This window comes from Mus caroli, chromosome 15 (assembly GCF_900094665.2).
Source record: "Mus caroli chromosome 15, CAROLI_EIJ_v1.1, whole genome shotgun sequence".
Lineage (NCBI taxonomy): Eukaryota > Metazoa > Chordata > Mammalia > Rodentia > Muridae > Mus > Mus caroli.
The window spans coordinates 56,845,722-56,870,580 of NC_034584.1; the positions used below are offsets into that span (position 1 = coordinate 56,845,722).

The 24,859-nt window shown below is 36.6% G+C and overlaps 1 long non-coding RNA gene across 1 annotated transcript; it reads right to left on the minus strand.

The window, feature by feature from the left end:
* Positions 1 to 386: 386 nt before the first annotated feature.
* On the minus strand, positions 387 to 23,605 carry LOC110311057. Its single transcript, XR_003834997.1, has 4 exons — positions 23,364 to 23,605; positions 18,131 to 18,231; positions 17,431 to 17,470; positions 387 to 3,097 (listed from the first exon to the last, which is right to left on the minus strand). It is a non-coding gene; the product is annotated as an uncharacterized LOC110311057 (long non-coding RNA).
* Between the last annotated feature and the right edge of the window lie 1,254 nt (positions 23,606 to 24,859).

Here is a 24,859-nt window from a genome sequence, read left to right on the forward strand (position 1 = left end):
CATAGTCATGCTAGAGGAGGAATTCGGTCTTCTGTATTATATCTTCAGGGGATGTATAAAAAATGTTGTGACCATTTGTTACATGAGTGGACTACAGCTAAAGTCTTGTTCCACTTAATTTTAGCCAGAGACCATCTAGAGAAGAGGGTGGTAGCACTCCCGAGTCTACATCAGCATCCATCTCCTATCTTCCACAACTCAAATGACAATCCATGCTCTTCAGTTCTAACAAATATCAAAGAGATATGTTTACCATATCTCTTTTCATCTTCTATTGCTCAAAAGCAGCAATGTGACCAACCAGAACTGATGTTATAGTCTTTACTCATGAGACTTCAGCTTAATTAAGTCAAGTTGATATAAGAGCAAGAATTTGTGGACAAAGGTATTTACATCTTGTCTTTCTAGTTTGCTGAGTGACCTCAAAAAGTCACTTCTTTTTCCTCTGGTTTCATTTCTACATCTTGTTTGTAAGTAGAAGTTTTCAGGGTGTTTTTTTTTTCCATTTCTGAATGGTAAGAACACAACAGCTTGCAGTGTAATTAGAGAAAATGTAGGTCCTCTGCAATAAAATTACCAATAAAAATGATAATTTTGGGAAACAATTAACTTCAATGAAACAGTGGGTTCGGCACACCCCTTGCCAGCATAGGAAGATGGCTTGTACATTCCTACTTGCTCTGGTATTAATCTATAGAGCTACAGAAAGAGAGCAGCTGTTGTAGTTTTGGAGAAAAATCAAACTCGGTGCTAATTTTCAATGACAGAAAAATATGATCATGGTAATTATGGCATAATTACAATGCCTTGAATCTAATTTTAGCATCATAGTAGAATAAAGAATGGAAAACCAATATAAAGGATGACAAAAAATACATCAGTCTTTTACTTTCTAAAGATAATAGGACTGTAACAAAAAGAAGTGTTAGTTTATGGGGGGAAATCATTATCTATAAGTTGCATTACAATGCTCTCCAAATTTTCTTTACTGAAAATCATTCAATAATTTTAGGCTAAATAAAATATGCAGGAATTTCTTTAAAACAGAAACCAAAAATACTTAGATAGTATACTACTTTGACTGAGGAGATGGCCCAGTGGTAAAACTGCTTACTATGCAAGAATAAGCATAGGAGTTTCCCAAGTAAGAGCTAGGCATGGGAGCATATGTCAGAAACCTAATGCTTGGGACCATGGAAGTTGGAAGCCAATGAATCCTAGGGTCTTGCTGGCTAGCCATTCAGTTCTAGATTTAGTGAGAGCCACTGTAAAACTAAAATGGAAGAGTGATATAAGTACACATATAAGCCTTAAGTCTTCAAAGATGCATGCACACGTAAGCTCATCAATAGCTGTGTCTGTACAATCGCATGTACATACAGTGCACACATCCATAAACACACGAAGAAAGCCTCCTGCTCTTGGTGGGAGACAATTATGAGCCCAGATGTATCCAAAAGATCTTTTCTTTTTTATGTTAAACGATTTTTGTTCTGCATGCTGATGTCCACATGAACATCAATCTAAAAATAAATTTATGAAACATAAAGAGCTGAAACTTTTGTTTCAAGGAGAATCAAGCACCCTGCTCCTCAGAACTGAGCAACATTTCAGCAAATCTGAAAAAAAAAATGATGTGAAGAAAGAACTAAGGAGAACACACATTTAAAACCTTGTTTGAAATCTTGTATCAGGTATAGAACTGCAATAAAAGTTCTTACTTGTAAGGTTCTTATAAATCATGACTATTATACTGCTAGTTTGGTAGTTCGGAATCAGCGTTTTTTATTAATTTTTATTTATTCATCTCTCCATCAAGTGAGGATTTTCCAAAATTTCTTCTTATAATCAATCACTTTTATAAGTATCAATGGATCTGCTTCAGAAAAATAAGGATGGAATTTAAGACAGGAGTATAAATCACTTGTGCTGTTTGTTTATTTATTTATTTGGTCCTTTGAGATCACTGGTGGCTGACCCACATGCTAGGTGATACTTAAAAGTATAATCTTAGGTTTACAACTCAACAAGGACTCAAAGCTGTATAACCAGACCTACCACTTTCTAGTCATTCTTTCAACTACATATACGTGAAGATGAGCAGAGGCATATCTACACATGTTATATTTAGCAAAGGAAGTCATGTTTCTCTTATTACTCTGAACAAAAAATTCACATTAGTTCTGGACTATGACAGTTCTCAAGCTCTATGACCAAAGTGTGTGAAGGTGAAAAGAAGGCAATGTAGGGAGAGTTATCAATTTTCTCCTTTGCATCTTTAGCCTACTAGGCTTCATGTTGAATACTTTGCATTGCCTTTATTAGAAGCATGAAAATATTCTTGGCTTAGAATTTTTACTTTTTTACAGAACCAACATAACACAGATATAAATCTAAACATCCCAAGATGCTTGTAGAAAGCAATCACATTTTTGCAAATAAATTAAATAATGGCACTAAATCTTGGTAGTATTTGGAATTTAGGGGTTTTATTCTCTGCTTTTACATTGAACATGCAATTCTATTTGAACAGACTTCTTTCTTCTTTTCTCTTCCTTCACCCACCCAAGTAGTCAGCTTCCTGGATTTTCTGCCCTTTCACACATCACAAGCAGTCCATCCACAATAGACTAAGAACATAAGATGGGATGTGTTTTTTGATTGCATATTTTTCCACATCTGTGCCCCCTACTCAACTTCAATCTGATATCTCTTTCCTCAAACATAAGTAACAGCAACATCAGAAGTTAAATAGAGGCAAAGAACAAACATTATTTTGAAACAAAAGTGATCCTTGATTCTTAAAAATATTCTAACATACACAAGCTTTCCCTAAAAGAACAGGAAATGTCATGAGCTTTAAACTTTCCTAAATTTGGCTGATATAATTTCCTCTGTGAATAACATCCCTGACTTCATGGCCAACATTTACTTCCAGAAATGCATGAACACAGCTTCTGGCAGTCATAACAAGGACAGACTTTGGTTGTAGGATTGTTCAGAGCAGACTTCATTGAAGAGGGTGTTGGATTGTTTCTTTCCACTTTTTGGCTGGAAGATCACTTGCTGCCTTCCAGGCAATGAAACACTGGGTTTTCTTTCAAAAGAAAGCATTTAAGGACTCCTTCAGATAGATTGACCCTCCCCACAACTCCACCCATGGCCTAAGGCTTTCACTTGAGTTCCATTTAGGTCAAAATTTACTATCATAAAATTATACACTCAGACGGAACATAAAAAAATTATTTTTTGCTGACATTTTACTCCAAACTATTTGTTAAAGATGAGCTCCTAAGGCCTGTATGACTTAGATTCCAGTTTGTTTCTAGCCTATTCTGTTGAATTCACAAATGTATCCATTCTCTTTTCATACTGTCACTCATCAAACATTCAATGATATTTCAGAGACAAGCTAATGCAGATTATGTCTATGAAGTGATGTTGATAGTATAGATAATAAATGCATGGGTAACAAATATTATAGCATGCTATTATATAATATTATATATATATATTCCATTGGGATGTGTATGTGTATATATATATATGTATGTATATATATGTGTGTGTGTGTATGTATGTATATATATATATATATATATATATATATATATATATATATGTGTGTGTGTGTGTAAATATATATATTCCATTGGGATTTTGGTTGTTCAAGGTTTATCCTCTTCATGGCACACTGTAAAAACCTTAAAGCATCATAAGAATAAAAAAAAACAAATCCTACAACCCACACCTGTGTCTATATTTGATATACAGTTTATCTATCTATTAAGGTATTAAGCAATAAGTGAGAGCTTGTTCTAATCCTTACAAGCCTCACAAATAGGATAATAAAACCATACAAAATATATCAAAGAGAACACCCCTGACAAAAGTAACTTACATAAATATATCAGAAGTACAAGTCAATTCTGCTATTCTCAGATTTTACTATTTATTTATTTATCCCACTCTGGTGACCCTTCTCAGTATTTCATGAATTATTCTCATTTTTATTTCAATATCTTCATGTTCTTTTCTTTCTCATATTGTTTAACTTATGACTTTATTTCTTGTTTCACTATTCCAACCATCATTAATTTCTTTTGGTACAACACATAGGTTCTACAGTGACACATCGTTTTCTGTGCCAACTTATTCCATTCTCAATAGCCATAACAGTATGGTGGGCTGAAAATAACATCATGTTACATTTTTAGATGAACGATTGCATTCACACATTATGTCATATAAGATATTGCCAAGATCATGATATGAGTTATAATGTATTGATGAAGCTGTAAGGCGTAAAAAAGTCAATACATATAAAACTTTAAAAATTTTGCCAGAAATGTCATTAGAGCTCATCAATGTTATACATAAAAGTAAAACTTGAATCAAGATTTTATGCAAGTTTTTTTGTTATGGTTTGGTTTTTTGTTTTTTGGTTTGTTTTTTTTTTTTTTTCGTTTTTGGTTTTAATATAGGAATAGTTCAGTTCCAAATTCTGCCAAAACTCAGAGCTTTTATTTAGTTTTACTTCTTAAACCGAATTTCATTCTGTGATATAAATGTACTTTACTCAAATAGATTAGATAAGAAAATCCTCCTGCCATATAATAATCAAAACACTAAATGTATAGAACAACAACCAAAAAAAGAATATTAAAAGTTGCAAGGGAAAAAGTCCAAGTAACATATAAAGGCAGAACTATCAGAATTGCACCCAAATTCTCAACAGAGACTCTAAAAGTTAGAAGGTATTGTAGATCATAAGAGGCCACAGATGTCAGCTCAAACTAATATACCCAGCAAAATGTTCAATCACTATAGATGGAAAAATCAAGATATTTCATAATAAAACTAATTTCAATGAAATTTTCCACAAATCCAGCCCTATAGAAGATACTAGCTAGGTAACCCCAACCCAATGGCTAACTGCACTTAAGTAAATACAAGAAATAAATTTTTTCACACTATGAAAACCAAAAGAAGAGAAATACACATAAATACACATACACACATACACGTACACACACTACCACCAATATCAAAATAACAGGAATTAATAATAATCATTGGTAATTAGTGTCTCTCAACATCAGTGGACTCAATTCTCCAATAAAAAACACAGGATAACAGAATGGATGCATACACAGAATCCAATCTTCTATATACAAGAAATACATCTCAGCAACAAAAATAGACATTACCCCAGAGTAAAGGCCTGTACCAAGCAAATGGTCCTAAGAATCAAGCTGGAGGAGCCATTTGAATATACAATAAAATAGACATTCAACCAAAACTAGTCAAAAAAGACAGGGGAGGACACTTCATAATCATCATCAAAAAAAAAAAAAATCCACCAAGAGGATGTATCAATTCTAAACAACTATGCCCTAGATGCAAGGGCACCCACATTCGTAAAAGAAACATTACTAAAGCTTAAATCACACACTGAACCTCACACATTAATAGTGAAAGACTTCAACACCCTACTCTTACCAATGGCCAGGTCATCAAGGCAGAAACTAAACAGAAATATAGTAACTAACAGAAGTTATGATGCAAATGGACCTAACAGATATCTATAGGGAATTTCACCCAAACACAAAAGAATACACTTTCTTCTCACCACTTCATAGAACCTTCTCCAAAATTGACCATATAATTGGGCACAAAGCAAGCCTCAACAGATGTAAGAAGATTGAAATAACCCCTTGCATCTTGTCAGATCACTGTGGATAAATACTGGACTTCAAGAATAGAAACACTGGAAAGCATACATGCTCATAGAAATTGAACAAGTCTCTACTCAATAATCTTTGCGTCATGGAAGTAACAAAGAAAAAAATTAAAGTCTTTCTATAATTCAATGAAAATGAGGGCACCACATACCCAAACTCATGGTACACAGTGAAAGCCATGCTAAGAAGAAAGTTCATAGTACTAAGGGCCTTCATAAAGAAATTGAAGATTTCTCATACTAAAGAATTAAAGAACACTTGAAAGCTCTAGGAAAAAAGAAGCAGACATATCCAAGAGGAATAGACTGTAAAAAATAACCAAACTTAGGACTTTAATCAATCAAGTAGAAGAAACAAAGAGAAAAATACAAAGCAAATACAAAGAGATGATTCTTTGAGAAAAATCAACAAAATAGACAAATCCTTAGCTAAACTAACTAAAAGGCAGAGAGATAGTATCCAAAGTATCAAATTTAAAAATCAAAAGGGAGTTATAACAATAGACACCCATGAAATTCAAAGAATCATTGGGTATTCCTTCAAAAGCTTGTACTCCACAAAATTGGAAAATACAAATAAAATGGATAATTTTCTTCACAGATACCAATTACCAATGTTAAATCAAGATGAATTAAACTATCTAAATAGTCCTCTAAAACATAAAGAAATAGAAGCAGTCATTAAAAGTCTCCTGACAACAAAAAACTTAGGTCCAGATGGTTTTAGTGCAGAATTCTACAAGACTTTCAAAGAAGAGCTAATGCCAATACTTCTCAAACTATTCCACAAAATAGTTAGGGGAGCAGGGCAGGGGGTGGGGGGCTTGGGGGGACGGGGAGGGTATAGGGGCCTTTTGGGATAGCATTTGAAATATAAATGAAGAAAATATCCAAAAAGAAAGAAAGAAAGAAAGAAAGAAAGAAAGAAAGAAAGAAAGAAAGAAAGAGAAAGAACATTGCCAAAATCATTCTATGAGGCTACAATCACTGTGATGCCTAAACCACACAAATACTCAACAATGAAAGAGAGTTTCAGACCAATCTCTCTTATGGAGACAGATGCAAAAATACTTAGTAAAAATACTCACAAACCAAGTCCAAGAATACATCAAAGCATCATACACCATGATTTAGGCTTCATTCCAGGGATGCAGGTGTGGTTCAATATATGTAAATCCCTCAATGCAATCCAGCATATAAACAAACTGAAAGGAAAAACCACATGATCATCTCATTAAATGCTGAAAAGCCTTTGACAACATCCAACACCACTTCATGTTAACTCTTGGAGAGTTCAGGGATACAAAATTCATACGTAAACAAAATAAAGGCAATATACAACAAGCCAAGAGCCAACATCAAATTAAACAGAGAGAAACTGAAAGCAATTTCACTCAAATCAGGGACAAGACAAGGATATCCACTGTTTCCCTATATTTCTTTTTTTTTCTTTTTTGTTTTTTGCTATTCATTTTTTCTATATTTTCAATATAGTACTTGAAGTTCTATTATAGCTAGAACAATCAGACAATTGCAAGGAGATCAAAGGGATACAAATTGGAAAAGAAGATATCAAAGTATCATTATTTGAAGATGATATGAGAGTTTACATAAGTGACCCCAAAACTCTACCGAAGAAATCCTATACCTGATAAACCATTTCAACAAACTAACTGGGTACAAACTTAACTCAAAGAAATCATTAATCTTATTTTATACAAATCATAAATAGACTAATAATAATGTTAAGGAGATGATATCTATACCTCACAATAGCTGCAATAATATAAAGTATCTTGGTGTAACTTTAATGAAGGAAGTGAGGACCTATATAACAAGAATTTCAAGTCTCTGAAGAAAGAAACTGAAGAAGATATCAGAATATAGAAAACTTCCCATGCTCATGAATCAGTAGGATTAACATAGTGAATATGGCCACCTTACCAAAAGCAATCTACAGATTCGATGCAATTCCCATCAAAATTTTAACACACTACATTACAGATTTTGAAAGAATAATTCTCAAATTCATATGGAAAATAAAAAATCTGGGATAGCTAAAAACATCCCAAACAACAAAAGAACTTCTGGAGGTATCATGACCTCATGCTGTACTACAGAGTAAGAGTAATAAAAACTGCATGATACTGGTATATAACCAGACAGGTTGATCAATGAAATTGAATTGAAGATGCTAAACTAAGCCCACATACCTATGGACACTTGATTTTCGACAAAGAAACCAAACCTATAAAATAAAAAAGGGAGAGCATACCAAAACTATACAATAGAAAGGGGAGAGCTTCTTCAACAAATGGTGTTCATAGCCTCATTATTCCTAATACCAAAAAATGGAAACAAATCATATGTCCCTCAACTGAAGAATGATAAAGAAAACATAGTTCATTTATACAATGAAGACTACTCAGCTATTAAAATCAAGGATATCATGAATTTTGCAGGGAAATAGTTGGAACTAGAAAATATCATCTTGAGTAATGTAATCCAGACACAAAAAGACACACATATATATCTTCACTTATATGTATTCACTTATAAGTGGATAACAGCCTGAAAGTACAGGATAAACATACTCTAATCCAAAAACCCAAAGAAACCAAATAACAAGGAAGAGCCAAGAAAGGGAGCTTGAATCTTTCTCAAAAGAGGAAATAAAATTAGAGGTAGAGGGAAGAAGGGAACAGGGTGGGGGGAGGAGATGAGAAGGAGAACAGCGTGGGGGTTCAGGGAGAACAATGGAGAAAGAACAAAACTCAGAGGTGGGTGCAGGGGGCAGTCATCTCTAGGACAGAGACATGAGATCAGGACAGAAAAGTGATAAGCACATCTATGAGGGTGACTGTAGCTAGGACCCCTAGCAGTGGGGGATTTGGAACCTGAAGTAACCACCTCCTCTAGCCAGGAAGGACTCCCAATGGAGGGATAAAGACAATAAACAACACTCCCACAAAACCTTCATCTCAATATAAGTCCTGTCTATAAGCTATGCAAGAGACAAAGATGGAGAAGAGACTAAGGAAATGGCCAATCAATGACTGGGCCAAATTAATACCCATCCCATGGACAAGGACCAGTTCCTGACACTATGTATGAATGATGGTCTCTTATGCTTGCAGACAGGAACCTAACATGACTGTTCTCTGAAAAGCTCTATGCAGCAGGGGACTGAAACAAATGCAGAGACCCACAGCCAAACATTAGATAGAGATCAGAGAGTCTTGTAGAAGAATTGGGAGGATTGAGGAACCTGAAGAGGATATGGACTACACAGGAAGACCAACAGAGGCAACTAACATAGACTATTAGGGGCTCCCAGAGCCTGGACTACCAACCAAAGAGCAACCATGGGCTTGACCTAAGCCCCCTTGCACATATGTAGTAGATGTGCAGCTTGGTCTTAATGAAGGTCCTCCAACGAATGAATCAGTGGCTGTCTCTGAATCTGTTGCTTGCCTGTGGATCTGTTCCCCTAACTGGTCCAATAGGTCTGTCCTCAGGGGGAGAGGATACACCTAATCCTGCAGTGACTTGATGAGTAAGGTTGGGGTGATATAAATGGGGGTTCCCCATTCTCAAAGGAGAAAGGGAGGATGGTTGAGGGAGGAACTGTGTGAGGGGTGCTGGAAGGAGGGGAGGCTGATATTGGGGTATCAAAAGTGTACAAAAGTGAAAGTAAAGATATTCTTCAAGAAGGAAAGCAATCACAGACAGAAGAAACAAAAAGTAGATAATTTAGGTTCATTGTAAAATACAGACCCCAGTACACTGAGCAACAGAGATGTTTTTAAACAGCAAATATGCATTTACTAAAAATCAACTATATCACAGGCCATAGAGCTAGTCTCAAATAAAGGCAGATTTAAATTACATGGGGTAGTCACTGGAATTGAAAAAATTAAGCTATAAATTAATAACAGAAAGTCACAATTATATGAACTTCTCATAAGAGTCACAGAAGACATTAAGAGCTATACTACCTATTCTGAACTCAGAATTATTGTATAGAGGAATTATTTATTGTATAGAAGAGAGAATTACTATGATAAGACCAAAAAGCAATATATGCAATAAACCAGATAATAAAGTGTCTTTATGAACTCCAAATGTAAGCAACACAAGAAGAAGAGCAAGTAGCTAATGAAGGCATCAGGTACACACCTGGTGCACAAATATACATGCAAGTCAACACTCATACACATAAGCTCATAAAAAACTCAAATCTCAGTAGAGTTGCAATAAAGAAAGTTGTAGCCAGAAGAGGGCATTGGAGATACCCTAGAACTGAAGCTACAGTTGTGAGCTGATAGGCGGGTACCAGAAATTGAACCCTAGATTTCTGAAAGATCAGCTTGTGCCCATAACCACTGAGCCATCTCCCTAGTCCTCTACAGATATTTTTTAAATTAATATATTTTTAAAGTTATCAGGTATCCAAATATGACATGTTGCACGTGTAAACTCTGTGACTAAGAGAGAGAAAAGTAGGAAAGTTACATCAATCTACAAACATATATAAGGGGTTTCTCAAGAAGTCTATAATCCCTAGCAAGAAGGTCAGGAATTGACAAGTGAAATCCATAATTTTTCAGTTATAAAATCGAAAACCAGCGAAGGGAAAGTAAATGTATTGAAAAGGAAGATGATCTATTAAAATTTAATTATGAAATTTACACAGCCTGGTGTTACCTAAAAAGGGAGTCTCAGTTAAGTGTTGGCCAGGTCAGATTGGCCTTTGGCATATCTGTGGGAGATTGTCTTGACTATTAATTACTCTACAAAGGCGCAGTCTACTGCAGACATCATCATTCCTTGGTAAGATAGTCTTGACCTGTATAAGAAAGCTAGTTAAGCATGAGTCTTTGAGTAAGTTAGCAAGAAACATTACTCCATAATTTCTGATTCAAATTCTTGCTTGAGTTTCTGAGTTGACTTTTTTTCACTGGTGAACTATGCTGTGGAAGTGTAAGTCAAATGAAGGAAATAATTTTCTTTTGGTCACAGGGTTTGCCACAGGAACCAAATGAGACTAGAACAAAAACCTATAGAATGTAAGCAATGAGTCAAAGACCAAGATCTAATCATCCCTAATTTGGTCCAATAAGAGTAATGCACGTCTGAACTCTAGCAGGGTAGGATCAATTTACACTGTTTTAATTACACTCTGTGGTCATTGCTATATCAACAACTGGAAGCTAACAGAGTAGAGGAGTAGAGGCTGAAATGTCTGGGGTGCATACCTCTGTGTGTGTGTGTGTGTGTGTGTGTGTGTGTGTGTGTGTGTGTGTGTGCGCGCGTGTGCTCATGCACATATGCATCTGTTCGGGGGTTGAAACAATGGAGGTGATATGTGATAGTGATGGAAAGAGTGCTGGGACTCACTATGCAAAGCTTCCTAACAAAAGAAGTCTGAATTTTCCCAATGGAATGCGATCTTATGAGAATGATCTTTGTGTAGAAGTTGGCATTCCATTTGCCTCTTTGTTCTCCTGGTTTTCCCCTTCAAGCTCATATTTGACAGCTTTACATCTCATCCTCCTACACAGATGGAGCTCCATGATAGATTCTGAGTTCCCTTTGCACTCCACGAGCCACTGCCACTCTAAACATGCAAACACTCATTCACATACAGTCATGCACATACAATTCACTATTGTTTCTTCCATGTCGTGATGTTTTGAGTTGCTGAGCATTTCATCCACTTATAAAATTATAATGATGAACGTTGAGTAAAACAACAAAACAAAAGATCAAGTTGTACTGGGAGAGATGAATAAAAAGCTTTACATAGAATTTTCAAGACAAGAAAGGTCCTCCAGAGGTCTCTCTCCCTATTGTCCAGTCCTCTATCATCCTGTGCCAATCACCTTTTTGTTCCTAACTTGTCTTTCATCACTTTTGTTAAAAGAAGTGGTCAGAACTATGATAGGCAGGCTGAGTGGGTGTATTTAAAGTCCATCTTTACTTTCCCAACCATAGTCTTGCTTCATTTGTAAAGCAGACTGCTGGCTATGTGCATGGCTAATATTCAGCATCCATGTACACTGTTAGAGAAGTTTCCAAAATAGCAAGCAGACCACCAAAAAGCTGGGCCTGGGAAAGGAAGGAGAATATGTGATACTAGAAATCCTTGGAAGCATAAGAAAGAGTCTTTATTTTTTTAACGTCAGCAAGATTTCTCTGGATTAGGGCTGATTGCTCTGCTGTGTATAGCATTGCAAAATGCATTGAGTTTCACAATCTCTGCGTGGTTTTCTGTGAAGTCACTGGTGGCCTCTACTCTCCAAATCAGTTCACAGTGAACACTTTGATCCACTATGATATCAGTCTTGAGCTTCTAATTGCTTCCAAGTGAATTCTGGATTGCCAAGAGTCTGGGTGGTGTCTCCCATCTGATTCAGTTCTTTGCTCTGCACTTAATATTTCTGTGTTCCCAAAGTCCTCTGAACAACTTACTATGCTAATCCTTTCAATATAACAGAAATAGCACATGTATAAGTTAACCTGAAAATGAAAGGTTAGGGTCCTTTTCATTCATTAACGAATTGTAGGGGACACACTAAAAACACAGATCTAATATGTTGTTTTCTGCCTTGAAGACAATTGTCTCTGCTTTGGATGTCCAGGTTGTTATTAGATAAAATGTGTGAGATTGGAAAAGCATTGCAGAAAGGACCTGTAGAAAGAAATACTGCAACTAAATATCTACAGATATTTAATGTATTGTTAGCTCATCCATTTCCCATGCCCACATCCAACAAATGAACACCCAATTATGTATGACTTGTGTGTCCTCTTTAATGTACAAAAATGTACAACAATGTCATTTTGCCTACCCTTCCTATATTCAGTATCACCCTTGTAACAGGCATCTTTCTTTGGCCTTCCCTACCACTTTAAAATATTTCTTAATTTCTAGAACTTCCATTAAACTTACAGTGTCAACTTTTCTTTCGTTATGTTAATAAAATTAAACAAATCAAATGCTATTATAACTAGGCAAATGCCACAGATGAGTCCCCTAGTACATAGATATCATCCCAAAGTGTTTTTTCTTTCTTGCTTGTTTATTGGGATCACATTCTCCCGCTCAAATTTCTAAGATTAAAAAAAGTGGTCGTATCTCTAGACTCTGATTCAGGAAACTAATGCTCATTTTTCTCCAAGTGATGGAGCGTAGAGAACTTGGAATGGTAGAGTCTTCAGCCCCTCTCCTAGCTTATCCTGCCATTCTCTCATATATATCTTCACTCTATCACCTTAAGTTAGGTTTAAATTCCAGACAGCTTTGCACCCTGTGCCCCTTAGCATGTGATGTCCTCTTCCTCTATTGAACTGAGTTCCTGCTTAGGATTATTTCAATTCCCAAGTCTCTAAAATCACTGTTAAGTCAAGCCAAAATGCTGATAAAGTCTCAAGTGTTTCTTTGTGTTGTTTCATAACTGTTCCTGGGAAGACATGAGTAAGGATCTATTGACTCCAAATACGACACACACACAGACAGACAGACACACACACACACGCACACACACACAAATAGGAGCATGAGTGAGGGTTCCCTGCAGGAGCATGGGAACTTCAGCTAGCTGCATCACTGAAAATAACACTCCAGCTTGGGAGCTAACTAACAAAAGTCATACCAACTAATTTCTCTGCACTTAGAGGCATCTATACCAAAGAATCTCAAAGTCAAAGCTTGGCTGATTATGAGTCTCCATAATAAGCAACCCTCACTATAGAGAAGACACTCCCTCCAGAAATGAGTTTCACAGCAGTATCATTCCATGAGTCTAAGTGCAAATTCACCAAAGGCATCTTGAAAATGACACCACATCAATTTAACAAAACAATCGCAGTAGCCCCTCAGAAATATGGAAGCTTCTGCCTTGGCTTACAGAAATAAAATAGGTTCCTCCTTAAGGATCAGGCCTTAAGTCCATTCCTAAGGTGGTTGGATGCACTCACAGTGACCATGCCACCAGTCCACCAGTCTGCACATCTTTCCTGGCACGTTGATACCAGTATAGAAAGTAGATCTCAAAACTAAGCGAGGCTGCTGTTAAGAATTCTCTTACTGTAGCCTACATTTCTATGTAGTCTATACTCAAAATGTGTGGTGTTTTCAGCAATAGAGATTTAGCATATAGCTTTAGAAGGCAATAAACTTTCGTAAATGATAAGAAAAATCACCTTTATGGTTTATGAGAGGTAGCTTACACCAAGCACTGTGATTTCTGCCAAAAATTTAAGGTTCCTGGAAACTACTTTTGCTATCCACGTGATACGGCTCATCAAAAGCTTTAAGAGTTACGTCTTTCCAAATGCTTTCCATCGAGATGGTTGGTATATAATGAAAGATCTTCAAAGGATAGACAACCTCTCTTTAAGTTCTTTTAACATCCTCTCCAAGCATGTCTTAATTGACTTTGGGATTCAAAAACTAGGCAGATACTTTTAAAATGTTATTAAAGCCCAGTATAATGAAGATAACACACACACACACACACACACACACACACACACACACACACAAAACCTCATCATTTCTATCAGTTTTTCTATGAAAATCAAAAGCATGGTTGAGAACTACTGACCTTATTTAGATCTCTGTGATTTTTCTTGTTTCCTGTCTCATCATTCTGGAAGCTTCCACAGACTTTAATATATCTGATTAAGTCTGAAGGACTCAGCAACTTTCTTGAGTTTTTTACACTAGGCTGGAAGACAGTCGGGGACTGGGCCATGCTCTTATTTGACATGTTTGCTATCTGAGCTATTTCCCAGTTCTGAAAGGTTTCTGGCTAGAATTGCAGCAGACAGCCTCTTTGTTGGGCACACCTCATCATGGAAAGTGTCCAAGGCCAACCTCTAATAACTTTTTTGAATGGGAAAAGCATATACAACATACTGTGAGGGAGCAGTAATCACCCAGCCCTAATTTTATTTGTAGCATCTCATCTACCATTAAGTCATTCTTTTAGTGACCTGCTATTCCTGCCATAAACCCTTCTAGAGACTCATTTAGAAAGCATTTGGATTTTCGCCATTTCCCTCCACCAACATCATGATACAAAGCTTGCCGAATTTGCTTTTGGGTGATATGGCTAGAACCCATTGTCTCCTGACTTTTTCTTGCCTTTTTCTGGTTGTTTTAGTATTTTTATGAACTCAGTTTGGATACCATTGTAAATCATTTTGATTATTCAAACCCTTTCCTATCTCATACTAACCACAGAGCCTTATGAGGCTCATCATTGCTACCAATGTCCTAAAACAGTCTTGAGTTTCTGAATGAGATAACATATTTCTTAAATTTCCTGTGAAAATAGTCCTATCAGGATCAGTGAGCATCAAACACCCTTTCTCCTATTCCCAGGTTCCTTTAGAATGTCTGTCATCTTTCTCTTATCTTCTAGCCCTTAATGTTCATGGGGACCTCAGCTAAAAGCAAACAATATATCTCTAGTTTCCCCAAAGAGCCAGCGCCTTAGGAAATAGTTTATTTTGTACTACCTGAGCTTCTTTGTCTTAAGGCAGAATAAGTATAGTTTCATTATTCATTTTTCTGTTTTATGGCACTCAAGATGATCCTATGTCCATCCCCATGTTCTGGACCTTCTCAAGTGAGGCTGTGAGGATGTGAGGGGCTATTTCCTTTCTTGTTTGGTAGTTTTTTCTCTATTCAAGCCATTTACATGTAGAGTACTTCTTTTTTATTATTATTGGGTATTTATTCCATTTACATTTCCAATGCTATCCCAAAAGTCCCCCATACCTTCCCACACCCACTCCTACCTCTTGGCCCTGGTGTTCCCCTGTACTGGGGCATATAAAGTTACTTAGACAAGTTCTTACTGGGTAGACAGCCCATCATCACCAGTTTATGACTTATTTCAGCAAAGCCTTCAAAACGATACCACAGATGCTTCACATTTCTGCTCTACATGCTTCCTTCAGAAGTTGAATATACTTTTGAGGCCATTTGTCATTTGAGGGGCGTAAATTCATGACTAGATCCCCTACTTGGTAACATAGCAAGTGTTTCATGTATCTAGAAAGAGAATAGAGAGAGGCAAGTAATTTTCAGAGATAGGATTATAAGACTCTATCCTGAGGAATGCTTAGACAACAGATAGTAGAATGTCCTAAGTCCCAACACATTTTCTATTCAGTCTGTCAGAAACTTAAAGCTAGCTTGGCGGTAACAAGCTTGTTGTTAAAATATATTAGCAATAACCCAGGACAGAAGAATTCTTGCTTCCATCCTCTAAAACGGTCCTTTGTATTCTTTTTGCTTTCCTCTTGTAGTATGTAAGGTTTAGCCTTGTTCTACTGTCATTTAGAGGTAATCTGTTGGAATGGCTTATTTCACTTTCTAAGTATGATTTGGATTCCCACTGAGAGGAATGTAAATGTGATTTAAATATCTTCAAATTACTTTCTTTGTCAGATTTTTAAAGCACTTCTTAAAATCCAAGTCTTCCATTTGTTTACTCATTGACCTATGCTTTATTCATTTGTTTGGTTGTATATTTATTTAACCTAGTCAATAAGCATTAATTAAACTAGCTCTCCAAACTCACAGCTTTTAATTAACCTCTCTTCTAAAGTAGATTTTATTTTCAAACTGAATTTTAAACTCCCTTCAATATAAATGACCAAACTTGCCTCTCATATTGACCCCAGTAGAAATACTTAATGCTAGAAATTCACTAGATAACTTCCTACATGCATGTTACCTAACAAACAAGCAGTTCAAACTGCAAGTATAGATTAAAGTGAATTTCTATTTATAAAAGTCAGAAGTGATCAGACAGACTTCTTGCCATTTCATCTCCATGGAAACTTTTATTTTGCTTGGCTGCAGATAAGAAAGCACTGCAGTAGGCTGACACAACTTTGGAACAGATCTTCTGTCAGGTTTGAGGACTTATTCACAATCTCTGGCATAAGGACTTAAGTCCCAATACTGGGAGTATTGGGAAATTCATAGACACAGGTTTTGAGAAGCCAGAGGATTGAATAAATATCAACTTCATAAGGCAATGATCTCCCACATGAGGACGTGAATTGTAAATGAAGCATTTGAAAATAAAAATAAAAATTTGCAACACAGACAACATAAGAGGACTTATAGCTTATTAAAAGAGTGAAGGAAGAAAATAAAGACACGGGGCTCCAAACAAGCTTCAGAAAGCAATTTAAATTCACTTTAATCTATACTTGCAGTTTGAACTGCTTGTTTGTTAGGTAACATGCATGTAGGAAGTTATCTAGTGAATTTCTAGCATTAAGTATTTCTACTGGGGTCAATATGAGAGGCAAGTTTGGTCATTTATATTGAAGGGAGTTTAAAATTCAGTTTGAAAGTACTTCTTTGTTTAAAAATGTGGAAGTGGTCACTCCTGCAACCAGGTGGAACTTTTAGTGGAGGAAGGGGGGACATAAACCTACCCACAACACCTTCAACCCAAAATTTGTCCTCCCTATAAGATTCACAGGAATAAAGAGGAAGCAGAGGAAGCCAACCAATAACTGGTCCAACTTGAAACACATCTCAAGTAAGTTAGTCAATCCCTGACAATATTAATGATACTTTGCTATGTTTGTAGACAGAAGCTTAGATGTCTCCTGAGAGGCTTCATCAAGTAGCTGATGGAAAAGGATACAGAGACCCACAGCCAATCATCAGACAGTCCTCATGGTGTCCTGTGGAAGAGTGGGGTAAAGGATTGAGCAATCAGGAGGGGTCAAGGACACCATGAGAATACCTACAGAGTAAACTAACCTGGGCCATGGGGAAGAGGGCTCACAGAGACTGAACTACCAACCAAAGGGCATGCAGGGGCTAGACCTAGGCTCTCTACACATTTGTAGAAGATGTGCAGCTTTGTGGTGATGTGAGTCCCCTAAAAAGTAGAGTGAAGGAGGTGGGGGCTGGCTCTGACTCTGTTCCCTGCCATTGGGTTCCCTTCCCCTAGCTGGACTGCATGGTTGGGCCTCAGTAGAAGAGGATGTTGTTAGGCTACCGCTACTGAATATCCCAGGGTAAGGTAGTATGAAAGGGAGGCTTACCCTTGTCTGAGGAGAAGAGGAGGTGGTAATGGGTGAGGAATTGTAAGGGTGGGGCTGGGAAAAGTGGAAGGACTAAGGTGAAGTGTGATTGGGTTGTAAAGTGAATGAATGAATAAATAAACAATGTTGAGTGGTTTGATGCTCAATTCAAGAGAACCAGGGACAAGATTCAGTCAAATTAAAGAACTGCTTATTACTGGTGAAGTTTAACTAGGAAGACAGATGCAGAATAGGAATTAAGACTGAATTAGGGGAGTGAAAGACTTGAGGAAGAAACAGTAATTTCATACCTACCTGTGTCAAACTTTCTATACATTTAACAGTATAGTTCATACAGGAAAATTCTCAGGCAGGGAACTCTTCCATTATTTGTCAGGTGGAAACAGTACTAAAGCCTGAGAAAAATTCCCAAATACCTTATTAGTATATTCCAGAATCTATTTCCAAATATAGATACACAAGATATGAAAACCTATATCACACTTATAACCTCAATTTTCCCCTCTACCTTGCTCAGTATTTTGTAAAAGAGGAGATAGACAATACCACAGAACAGAATAGTCCTAAAGTATTTTGAACTAATAAAGAAAAGTGTGCACAAACACAAGACACCCAATCTGATGGACTGCATTTAAATGTTTCAGTAAGGATCATGGATGAAAAAGCATTTATCAGAAATGACAGTAAGGGACAGGAAGTACTGTCTAGGAAGGCGATGTAACTGGGTCTAAAAGGAAAAGGCTTTGGATTGGCTTAATAGGTGAAGAATTAAAGGTAGATCATCATGATTGAAGAAACCTTGTACAAACTTTGTTTAAAGTAGACGCATGGCTAATTTTGGGCAGGGGCCACAATGTTTTTGGAAAATATAGAAAGGTCTGTTCCCCTAAATTCCTATTCTTCCTCTCAATAGCTAAAAGAAAGCTTCTCCTATTGTTGTTTTCGTAGAAAATGAATGTTTCAGGAATACAAACCAGACGTTTCATTATTGCTATTTCTCAACCCTAATAAGCTTGGAAGAAATGTCATAAATCAGGCATTTGCTATTTGTCTGAACTGTAAATACAGTAGTCAACAGAACTGTGCATGTGCATACCCATGTGTGCACAGTCGCACACACACACACACACACACACACACACACACACAGAGAGAGAGAGAGAGAGAGAGATACAGCACACACACTACATTCACACATCCACACCATACACTTACATCATAAACCCCACACAATGACACACACAGAGACATACACATACTCCATACAAACACAAACATATAGATCATAAACACAAGACAAAGATATACCCAAACACACAAACACACATAATATACAACACACACATTTCACTTATATACCCACCACACCATACCACAGGTTTAAGAAATAAGACACCAGATAAAATTCTATACAGAGGAATAAAGGTCACCACAAATGATAAATATGGGAGAAATATTTCAGGCTTTTCCCCTTCTATCTTAAATACTTTGTAGTATTAGGACTATAGTAATTTTATAAACCATTAGAAATATATTATTTAATGTTCTCATATTTAAAATGATATGTTATTCTTAAAATAAAGCAACTGTAATGACTTTAAGGTATATATTCTAAGGTATAGAGCAACCTTTAAAAGAATCAGGGTAGCATACTTGAAAAATTAACAGAAAATTAACTTAAATAGTAAATATTAGTTGTCTCAAGACAGGGAATTGACAGGGAAAATTAGAAAGTTACACATAAGACAAATATAAACAAAAAAATCCTTGGTATAACGGCTTTGAATCTAACTTGATTTATGAACATATTAAATATACATGGTCTAAACAGATATTCAGTAAGGCACAGACATATCCAAATATTTTTTGTCAACAACAAGTATTTTACATAGACATGAGTAAATTTCAAATAATGTTAAAGCATTCCACACAGATATAAGTCCTGATGATCATGAGGTTACCATGTTAGTGTCATACAAAGTACATTTCACAACAAATATATATCACGCCAAGTTGTTTTATGAAGATGAAATATTCACATTTGTGAAGCGATAACTCTAAGTATATGTCTAGTTTGAAAGAATGTATTCAAACATATAAGGACCAGTGAGCTGAAAAGAAAGACAAATCTAGAGTTTTGCATTTTGCTGGTTATAGCAAAATAGATATATAAAGAAGTTGAGAAAATAGACACCAACAAACCAAGTAATCCAAATAAAAAATGTGTTACAGAGATAAACTGAGAAGTCTCAAAAGAGGAATCTCTAATGGGTGTAAAGTACTTAAAGAAATGTTTAACATCCTTAGTCATTTGAGAAATGCAAATCAAAATGACTCTGAGGTTCCAATTTATATCCATCAAGATGGCTAAGATCAAAAGCTCAAGGGACAGCACATCTTGGTAAGGATGTGGAGCACGGGGAACACTCCTCTATTGCTGTGCATACTTGTTCAACCACTTTGGAAATCAATTTGGCAGGTTCTCAGAATATTGGGAATAGTTCAACTCCAAGACCATGCTAACCACTCCTGGGCATATACCCAAAAGATACTCCACTATAGCACAAGGACACCTGTTCAATTATGTCCATAGTAGCTTTATTTGTAAAAGACAGGAACTGGAAACAACCTGGATGTCTCTCAACTGAAGTGTGGATAACTAAAATGTAGTACATTTATACAATCAAATACTATTCAGCTATTAAAAACAAAGACGGGGCTGGTGAGATGGTTCAGTGGGTAAGAGCACCGACTGCTCTTCCAAAGGTACTGAGTTCAAATCCCAGCAACCACATGGTGGCTCACAACCACCCATAATTAGATCTGATACCCTCTTCTGGTGCGTTTGAAGACAGCTACAGTGAACTTATACTAATAAATAAATCTTTAAAAAAACAAAACAAACAAACAAAAAAACCAAAGACATCTTGAAATCTGCAGGCAAATGTGTGGAACTATAAAATATCATCCAGGGTGACGTAATCCAGACCCAGAAAGATATCCATAGTATGCACTTACTTATAAGTGAACATTAGCTATAAATTACAGGTTAACCAAGCTATAATTCATGACCCAAAGAAACTAAGTAAATAAGGAGGGTTGAAGAGAGAATGCTTGAATTTCACTCAGAATGGGAAATAAAATAGACATCATAGGTGGAGGGAGGGAGGGATTCAGGTGGGAGAGGGAGTAAAGAGGGGAACTGGATTGGGGATCAGCTGTGGAGATAGTGGTAGGGAGAGAGGTCTGGGAGAGACAACAAAATTGGTCTAGGACATTTCTGGAATTAGTAGAAACCTAGAACAGGGAGGCTTCTGGGAGTCTATGGGGGTGGCTAGCTGAGACTCCTAGCAATTAGGGATATGGAGATGAAAGTGACCACCTACTGTAGCCAGATAGAACTTTCAGTACAGGGAGGGGGAATATCAATGCACCCACAAAATCTTCCACCCAAAATTTGTCCTGGCTACAAGGTGTCAGGGATAAAATTGAGGCAGAAATTGTGAAAATGGCCAACCAAGAACTGGCCCAACTTGAGACCCCATCACATGCAAGAGAACCAACCTCTGACACTATTAATGATACTCTGCTATGCTTGTAGACAGGAGCTTAGCATAACAGTCTTCTGAGAGGCTTCATCTAGCAGCTGATAGAAACAGGTACAGAGATCTGCTGCCACATACCAGGTATTACTCTAGGAGTCTTATGGAAGAGTAGGGATAGGATTAAGGGAGCCAGAGGGTTCAAGAACACAATAGGAAGATGTACAGAATCAACTAACCTGGGTCTGGGTGGAGGGGGGTTCACAGAGACTGGACCACCAACCAAAGAGTGTGCAGGGGCTGGACCATGGGCCCTTACATAGTTGTAGCAGATGTGCAGCTTGATGTTCATGTGGGTCATGGGTCCCCTAACAATTAGAGGTGGGGCTGTCTCTGACTCTGTTGCCTGCCATTGGATCCCCTTCTCCTAGAAGGACTGCCTGTTTGGGCCTCAGTGGGAAAGGATGCACCTCCTTCTGCTGCAACTTGATATCCTAGGGAGAGATGGTACCCACAGGGGACTTCCCCTTCTCTGAGAAAGGGAGGGAATAATGGAGGGAGGGGTTTGTGAGTATAAGGCTGGGAGGAGAGGATGGATGGGAGTTGCAATCTGAATATAAAGTTAATAAACAAACAAACAAAGAAAAGAAAAATTAGCTGTGAAGATTAGTTATAGATCATTTGAACAATACAACACAGCAAGCTGAATTAATTTCTGCTTTTAAAATACTATAAGAGCCAATGAACATTCACCAAGAAAGACCATCTGCCTAATTACAAAACACAAATGAAGTAATATTTAAAGTATCAATTATTCAGAATATTATTTATTGCTCTAAAATGAAAAAATATGAAAGATAAAATTGTGCATGTAAGAACTTTTTGAACAATTCTAAATAGCTGCACAAGTATAGTAGATAAAAAAGTAGAGTTGAAGCCGGGCGTGGTGGAGCACGCCTTTAATCCCAGCACTCGTGAGGCAGAGGCAGGCGGATTTCTGAGTTTGAGGCCAGCCTGGTCTACAAAGTGAGCTCCAGGACAGCCAGGACAGCTATACAGAGAAACCCTGTCTCGTAAAAAAAAAAAAAAAAAAAAAAAAAAAAAAAAAAAAAAAAAAAAAAAAAAAAAAAAAAAGTAGAGTTGAAATCTAATGTTCTGCATTAAGAATTGGTGAAAAGTATAGGAACAGAAATAATGTCCACAGAAATGAATAAAACAGAAAATAGTAAAAAACTAAACAAACTAAAAAATCTTTATTAGGATAAAATAAAGTTGATCAAATGTCAAGGAAAACTAATAGCAAACAGAGAAGGAATATAGAGACTAAATAGTGATATCAAAATGAAATGAAGAATGATTACTATAAATACTAAATGCTATATTAGATAGTTAAATAATTAAATAATCTAGTGACGATTAAGATGAAATGTAGAGGGTTCTTATATTGTCTGAGTTTCCACAGATGATAAAACAAGAATTAAAATAGTTACAACTTTTAAGTAAATTGAACTAGTAAATACAAGACTTACTACAGAAAATTTCCAGTCCTATAATTTGTACTAAACACTTGAAGATGAAATGCATCCATTTACAAAAACTCTGAAACATGCAGGTTGATTTCTTAAAATAAAATCACCTCAATGCCTTTGGCACACAAACATCCTATACCAGAATAAAGTAACTATAAACAAATATGCTTCATAAAAAATAGAAAAGAATATTTTAACTGTTAACCAATAAAATCCAACAAAAACCAAAATTAAAATGCACTACAATTTAGTCAAAGTCAATCTCTGTACCCATAAAATAAAAGAGAAACCCCACATGATTATCTCCAAAAGAATGAAAAAAAAGACATTAATAAAAAATTCTCAGTAAACTATACATATAATTATCTTTAATGTCATGTATCATGTTTTACAGCTGAATACTTTGTCTGGAGCAACAGAAATCAGAACAGAGTAACCATTCATACTACTACTTACCAGCAACAAGACTAAAACTGTAGCTCTGTTCTTACAGTGTAGCCAAAGTAGAAAAAAGTCAACATGTTGAAAATAAATAAACAATTGTACTCCATGCAAAAGTCGAAAATGTCCAGAGAAATTCTAATGAATATACACAAAGAGTTATAAGAACGCAAGTATCAGACCGGTAAGTCAACAAACCAAGAGTTCAATATGACACAGCAACTTGTGCAATGAATACTAGTAGCCAATACCTGAGATTTAAATTGTACCTACATTTCATGATAGCAGGAAAGCATGGAATATTTTAGGACAAGTTGTGTAAAGTCAGATATGCAACCTCTGTACTCTAAAAGTTAAAAATTAACATTGAGTGGCAACTAAGAGAGACATAAGCTTGGTGGAAGCCACTGTACTGGTGGATTGATACATCGATGGTCTCAGTCAAATTCCAAATTCAAGCAAGGATATACACAGTCATACAAAATGAATATGGGCAATCAGAGGACCTAAAACAGGCAACACAATTTTGTAAAAGAATAATGTCGGAAGATCACATAAAAGAACTGGTTTAAGGAGACCCCTATGGAAGAGTTATGGGAAGGAAAGAAGCAATTGAAGGTGATAGCAAACCCACAGGAAGACCAATAGTGTCAACTAACCTGAACCCTCAGTCTCTGAGCTCCCAGAGACTGAGCCACCAACCAAAGAGCGCGCACAGGCTTATCTGAGGGCCCTGGCACATATGTAGTGGAGGGCTGCCTTGTTAGCCCTCAGTGGGTGAGGATGCGTCTAATCCTGCAGAGACTTGATACCCTAGGGCAGGTGGATGCCTGAGGCAGGACACCCTCTCAGAAGTGAAGGGGAAATGGAAGAAAGAACTCTAGAAGGGGGAACTGGGAGGGGAATAACATTTGGGATGTAAAAAAATAAATTATTATTAATAATTAGTAATAATAATAATAATAGAGGCATTCAGCCTTTCTTCTTAAAAGACCCTTCTCTGCTTTGACATAACAGTCAAGTATCAAGACTCACTAAAAATATAGTTGAGAGACTGGGTCAGCAAATTTGGCTACTATGCAAATAAGGAAAGCAGCTGATTTTTTTTTCATTACATAAGATTGCATTTGTCATACAAACACACAAAGCACTTCAGAGCCTCTAACTTCCATTCCTCTCTGTTTGTTCTCCCTCTCCCTGCTCCTTCTGTTAGTTATCCTTCCTCTCCAGAGACTTTGCATCTCTGTGTCACCTGTATGCTTCTAATTTTATGTATCTATAAATACTAGAACCCCCAAATTACAGATCACATGATACTTACCTATCTGAGGCTGATTTAATTCGCTTAATTAATAGGTGAATGTGTCAGAATGCCACAAAAGAATATGAGCCCTCTTAAGCTTCCTGGCCTGAAGCTCAGAGTGTGATAAATGGTCCTCAGGCTGACACACCCAGTCAACTTTGCCACAGATAGCAAAGTGACTGAGGTGAGAGTCTCCCCTTAGGGCCCT